We start from the raw sequence: 7,311 nt of genomic DNA on the forward strand, positions 1-7,311 counted from the left end.
GCCTTAAATTTAATTCTGACCGGCCAGACATTTCTGCACCATAAAACGGAAGCTCGCTATGCTGGCAGGAGACGACATTGCTTAGAGCAAATTATTCTGTTACAAATAAGCTACATGGTGAGAGAAAGTTTACCTACAGGTGTGGTTCTCTTGGGCGGGGGACAGGGAGAGCACATTACCTCAGCAGCCAACATTTGTCAGGCCTTCGGTAGTATTCGGCTACTCGGTTGCTCTCGGGGAAGCGTCATCATCATTGGAATATTTCTCGCCGTTACTGCCAATCACTTGAAATGCCACGGCTGTCAACAATCGTGCTGGTGACTCCGAAGGAGTTGCTGCATACTAAGGAGAGGTTAAGTAAACAGTTCCAACCGCCTGCAGGAACATTTGGCCTGTAGACCCCGCCACTGGCTTCCTTCCCTGATACAGTGGCCTTTTCCCGTGGAAGCGCAGCAGCTTTCTCTCCTACACCCGATCTCTTTGCTCAGCATTCTTGGTAGTACCTCTGAAGGGCAGTATTGAATTCCCGCAGCTGGGGTCGGTGGTTTGTTGGAAAGTGGACACCTCTTGTGTTGAGGCTGTCCTCCTCCTCCTTCTCCTATGGATATATGTGCAATTTTTGGGATATATTATATGACAAAGCTGTGTTTAGTGTTTACGTTGCGTTAACTGACATCCTTTTGCTAGACGCGCTCCCCTTCCCCTTTCGCCAGCACATAGTTACATGTGCTGTTTTTGATGTTTTCCTTTATCGTTAAAACTGTGACTAACCTGTTTACTTCAGCCTTGGAAACAAATAGCCACTTTGAACAGTGTGTGCGTGTTTGGACCAGCCCCATGGGGGGGGGATCATTTTGAGAGAATGAGGTCAGCGGTCAACTCTGTCCTCTTATGGAAGGGTACAGATTTCTTGCCGATTCCCAGGCCTGTGATTTATGGAAACCCTCTTATTTCTCCAGCAAGTGGTGTAGAGAATTCACGGGGGGGACTCTCTTTGGTTCTTCCTGCTTCAGTTATCAGGTATTGGAATGCTGGAGAAGGATCAGACACGGTTACGGGCAGTCTGTGTGTGAACATATCCTGGAGGGCTTACACCAGAAGGGCAGAATTGTTGGCATATCAGGACAGCTGTCTAAACGCAAAAAAAAAAAAAAAAAAAAACATGCCAGAGGTCAAGATGTGAGGCATGGTTTTGTGGTCCATGTGGTTCCTGAAAAGTTCTCCAGGCAGGATCCTTTACAGAGGTTTGCACAAACGTGACATACAGCCATTCTTTATTCAGGAAAGAGTGAGGAGAGGAAAAATGCCCCCCCTCCAGTGCATGAACACACATCGCCCTCCTGCCCTGCCCACTGAGTAGAGTGCACTGCTCCTTAGTTTTATATATGCTTTTAACTAATACGTGTGTATGCGCGTGTTCCCATTTAGCCAGCCTTCGCCGTTTAGCTAAACGTGGACTACTGAGCCCCCGCGATAGGCACATTCCACCCGGTATCATTTTTTGTGTGTGTATAACAATGTGCACTTCGTACCTCTTCCGCGCTGACAGGCACATGCAAAAGCAGACCCTTGAATGTTTTGCGCATTTTATGCAGCAGGCCCCCCCACAGACCATTGTAGGGGGTGATCTTTTAGCACTCTGGTCTCCATTCCTGTCTTTCAGTGGTGAAATTTGAACCAGTATTAGCATTCGGCACTCCAGGCGAGCTTGACCTGGGCCAGCGGTCACTGCCATCTTCTTATCGTGTAGAGCTGGATGAATGTTGTTAATGAAGGACTAGTCGCATGATTGCTGTGTAGCCAGGGGGTGGGGTAGAGCAACCTGGCCAACGCCTCTATTCTTGGCAGAGCCCTCGTGACAAACGTCCCAGAAAAGCCACATTCCCTTGGGGGGGGGGGGCTGCGGGCTTACCAATGGGCTGCCCCAAAACATTTCTCCAGGCAACAACCCATGACAAAATAACGTTACAGCCCAGTTTCTATCCCAAGCATCAAGAGTGGAGCCTTAACCGCAGAGATGACCCCCCCCCCCGATTGATAGGGTCGCGTTTTGGACAATTCAGCCTTTTAAGTTGAGCTCACCCACAGTGGAAAGGATTGTGATTCTCGGATAGCCATACTGTTTTTTTGTAAATATATATGTTCTGTATATATTTACCGATTGTAAAAGAGATATATTTTCCAGGGCCGGGGCCACTCGTTCGAGCACGATATAAACCAGTAGGTAAACAAAGAGCTCTGGGAGACTCCACAGTTTGAAGGAATTTGAATGTTGTCTCGCTTGGAGCTTTGATTAAACTTTTTCAGTCTTGATTTAATTGCACACCCAGTGCCTTGTCACAGAACTAAAGCTTTTGGGGGAGGGAGGAGCCCCCAATGCCAGCTGCTCTCCATGAGCTACCTGCATATTAATAGTGCCCACTTCCCCCCCAAAAAAAATATTAAGAAATGAAATGGAACAATACATTCCCCACAAAGCTGAGTTGGCAGTTTAAACAAAAGAACACTGTGTGATGGCTCAGATCCATAAGTTCTTTGGATATCATTGTAAAGTCAAAATAAAAGACTTGCAGTGGTAGATATTCTCCCCCCTCCTTTCCAAAACGGCAACTTGCGTGGTGGAAGAACCCGGCCACGTTGACGTAGCTGTCTAGACAGCATAGGATTAGGAACACCTGTTGCTCTGACAATCTTTTTCAGACTCTAGCCGGTGGAGGAGGCAAACCGCGAGCGAGGCCCTCAGGCCGGCACGCCCGGGAAGACCGTGGCCCGCCGATGCCCTGGTGCAAAACCCCGGAGCCAGCGGGAAAGCAAGACTCTCAGGGGGAAGTGGAGATCTTCTGTTAAAGATAAGCGAAGCCGTTGAGCTTTCCGGCCAAAATGATAAAGGCAAAAGATGCCTGAGGGGTCGGATCACGATACACTCCTACGTGAGCTCGAGGCAAAAGCATTAGAATCCCATCTTATGAACCTCCTACAGGTCACAGCCGCCTTGTCCCGTGTGTTACCCACCCCTTCCCATCTACTAGCCCCAGATGCTGGAATTTGCTTTTTTGAATTTTGCTTAAGTGACAGTCGGGCCTCTTATGCTAGCTAGCACAGCTCGGAGATTGAAGCTTGGCCTCTTAACCCAGCTCCGGAGTACTCTTTTGGAAAACGCACGCAGGGAAGCACTGAATGCGTCGTTCCCTTCGGAACAATGAATGCTCGGAAACTTTCTTTTTCCAACGGCCTCTGGTCCACCTACCCAGTGGTGTTAAGGCGAGCCGTCTTGAGTCTGTTAACGCTCGGCTCGGCCCTCTCATCGATAAGGGTGGAACGTTCTGCTTCTCGCAAAGGTAGCAAGTGGGGACTGTGCCCCTGCCTCATAACTACATTAATCGTACGGTGGTTTGGGGCTGGCGTTTTCCAAGATGATTGTAACCCAAAGAGTCGGAGGTAACTCCCAAACCGGTTCCCAGCTTGAGAGGGGGTTGAAATAATTTAGCAGAATGTATACCTGACTTGTAAGCAGGGTTCATGCTTTTAAAACGAGGACGGGGCTAGCGAGAGCAGGCCGGATTCTCAAACATTGGTCACCAGAAACAAGTTTAGCTGGCAACCCCAGTGGCGTCTTACCTTCTCCCATGTAAATAGATGGTTGTGATTGTACTCGGGGGGGGGGGGGATAAAGCACTTTGTTTAGGGATGTTACCAGTCAGGGCAAAACTCTTACTAAAAGGAATCCTGCGCGGGGGGGCAGATGCACTCTTCACACACCCCGTGGGGCCACCTATTACCCAGAATATGCTGTGCCCATCAGCCCTGCAGACATTGTGCTAGTTCTTTAGGAGATTGACGGGGGGTGGGGGATTCTCAAGAGACGTGCTGAAGAATATTCACTTTGACAATGTTGTAACAGCTAAAGACCCCTCTGTGCTGGAGAGCAGCGCCTCTTACCCAGCTGTTTTTGGGGAAATGTAATTAAATTTGTAGTTGGGGGGGGGGGGTCACAGTTTTATTTTATTTTTATTTTTTCTACACAAAACATGAACCTTAGAGGCACAATCTGTAGCCCGGCCCTACGCCAAGTTGATTCCAGCGGGAGTTCAGCCGCACCTAGCTGTGCTTTGGATTGCAGCTTTTTAAGCACGGCAGAACTCCACGCTCGGGAGATTAATTGGAAAGTATTAAAAACTCCAAAGAAACCTCCGGAAGAGCTTTGCTGCTTCATCCAACTTCTGGTTGGAAAGGCCCTTGGCTACGGCACAGGCAATTGAGTCTCGACGTGAGGGAGAACAGATGGCGGTTCGTGAAATTGCCAACTACCTGAGCATTTCCCTTCGCTCTGGTTGATGTTTGCTTCCAGCTCCTTCGGTTATCCCTTGAACCCAGAAAAGTAGTGCAAGACAGATTGCAGTATTTTAATAGGGAGAAAAAAATCCACGTGTGCCCGTATTTTTATAAATGAATTTTTGCTGACCTGTGAGCATAATCTCTCCCCCTCCTATGATCCGTATGTATATTATATATAACGTATTATATATATATATATATAATGCTTGAATTTTAAAAATTCATCGAGTAGAGGTCGCTTTCCATTTCGAATGTACAATTATTTAACCTGGACCTAATCAGGCTTAGGAAGTTGTGTAGTTTTCACCCTGGAGGGATTTTGGTTCCAGATTTAATTATGCCGAACGTTTTAGGCGCAAGGGAAGGATCTACCTTGTTTTCATCAAAAGGGCAATTTTTTTTTTTTAAGTTGGAAGTTCTTACACAGATGAAGTGTTACGTGCTGTTCCTTTACAGATGGGAATTTAATCTTTTTTCTTAAGACTCCATTTTCCTGGGCGAGCGTCGTATTCGGAGTTCACTGCGTTGCTATATCCGGTGCTTCACATCTATATTTACACATTTTTTAAAAATAGATACAAACTCCCAGCCTTCCTATGTGATAGCGCGGCGGATACACTCCAGTTTTGCTGTGGTACTTTGCTGTGTACTCTGTGGCATCCACGTTACTGTGTAAATAAAACTAGTTTTGTTACACTGATCATCCGGGCGTGCCTTATGCCTTAATTTTCTTTTAGATGTCTTTATGGAAGGAGGGGCCATTGACCTCTGAAGAAGAGTTGGTTTTTATATGGCAACTTTCTCTACCATTTAAGGGAAACCCAAACCGACTTACAATCACCTTCCCTTCCCCACAACAGACACCCTGTGAGGTAGGCGGGGCTGAGAGAGCTTTAAGAGAGCTGTAACTTGCCCAAGGTCACCCAGCTGGCTTCATGTGTAGGAGAGTGGGAACAATTCCAGTTCACCAGATTTGCCCCCGCTGCTCATGTGGAGGAGTGGGGAATCAGATCAGAGTCCACCTCTCCAAACCACTGCTCTTAACCACTGTGCCACCAAGGATTGGTGGCAGTTGTGCGGCTTCGAGGGAAGAGGACTTCATTCAGGTAGCGGACCGTCCAAGGGGAAGGGATATTCCTTGTTCAACTTGTTTATTGTAAGATAGTGGCCATTTATGCTTGGCAATTAGCAGCGTCTTCCAGGCTAAATTGCCCCTCATATTTTTTTGAGTTTTTCACGCTGAACTGTCGTTCAGGAAGTGTCTGCGAAGCCAGCGCATACCTGCTTCGCATTCCTTAAGAGCCCCTTTAATTCGACCTTTTGTGTTTGCTCCGCCCCCACACCGAAGAATCCCCTGAAGGAACCATGCAAAACGACAGCCGCCCGCTAGCTATGCAAACGGCAGTTGGCTAATGGAAGGAACAAAGGAGCAGGTGAGTAAAGGTCCCCTGTGCAAGCACCGGGTCATTCCTGACCCATGGGGTGACGTCTCATCTCGACGTTTACTAGGCAGACTTTGTTTACGGGGTGTTTGCCAGTGCCTTCCCCAGTCTTCCTTTGACCCCCAGCAAGCTGGGTCCTCATTTTACCGACCTTGGAAGGATGGAAGGCTGAGTCGACCTTGAGCCAGCTACCTTTTGTGTTTGCTCCGCCCCCACACCGAAGAATCCCCTGAAGGAACCATGCTTGAAAAACCATTAATGGCATAAGTAATATTACAATTGTTACAAAGGTACATAAAATATGCAGTCATTAAGATAAAAACATAGGCCAGTAAATTCCAAAAGTAGAAATTACAAACTTTGGGCTTTTTGAACTTTCATCACCTCCACTAGAAAATTGGCAACATCTAAGGTAACCTCCGGATTGGAATCGTTTAATAAAAATTGACGTTTTGCTTGGGTAGATAGGTGATATTTGGAAAGGAGCCAATTTTTTAACCATTTCCCACGGGGTGTTTCATATAAGGGGCAGACCAACAGAATATGATCAATTGAGTCCAGGGAATAGGTATCACAGGGACAAGTCCTATCCTGGATTGGTATTTGTTGATACCTTCCATATAACATCCTTGAAGGAAAGGCATTAACCCTAGCAAGAGAAAAGGCTCTGCGGAGGGGTGGGATGTCCAGCGTATGAAAATAATGGGGAATATTGTTGGTTAAATTCTTGAGGCCCAACATTGCTGGAGAGCAGACCAAGGGTTGAGTGGGGAGTAACGCCTGACGCTCCATATCCAAGAAACGCTGTTTAACAATTTTAAAAATGTGGGCCTCACTAGTTAAAACCAGGTCTTCCACAGAGATTCCAGATGATCTTATTTTAGACAGAATTAAACAGGAACCATGCAAAACGACAGCCGCCCGTTAGCCATGCAAACGGCAGCTGGCTAATGGAAGGAACAAAGGAGCAGGCGAGTGGGGGGGGATTTCTCCTTTTGCTTCGGGTCACATTTTAAAAAATGAGCTTTGAGCGAGCTTCAAAATTGCCAGTGTCACAACGGGGAGCCGTGTTAGTCTGCCCGTAGCAGCAGAAAAGAGTGCTAGTCCAGCAGCACCTTAAAGGATGACCAAATTTTGGCAGAGCGTGAGCTTTCCTGAGTCACGGCTCACTTCTTCAGATAGTGTGTGAGCGCCCTCTCGTGTTAAAGTGTGGAATCTGACGGTAGCGAATTTTTGCAAAAGGCTTTCAAACACTAAATAACCTACATGGGGGCAAACGCCTTTCCCAAGCAGGCCTGTGTGGAGGGGAGGAAGTCAGTTGCAAGGGAGGATCAGGAGATTTAGTAGGGTTGCCTTAACCGTTCCCATTTGATCTTCCTCTGCACAGTTTCCCCACCCTCCGCTGGTGTTTCCTGGTTCCTTGGCAGCTTCTGGTTCTAATGCCTAGCTGGGGAGGGGGGGTTGTTAAAATTCACATCAGCAGGGCAGCAGCTAGATGCCAGTCCAGCGTCACCTTAGAAAGCAACAAGATTTT

Source organism: Euleptes europaea, chromosome 20 (assembly GCF_029931775.1).
Source record: "Euleptes europaea isolate rEulEur1 chromosome 20, rEulEur1.hap1, whole genome shotgun sequence".
In the NCBI taxonomy this organism is placed as follows: domain Eukaryota; kingdom Metazoa; phylum Chordata; class Lepidosauria; order Squamata; family Sphaerodactylidae; genus Euleptes; species Euleptes europaea.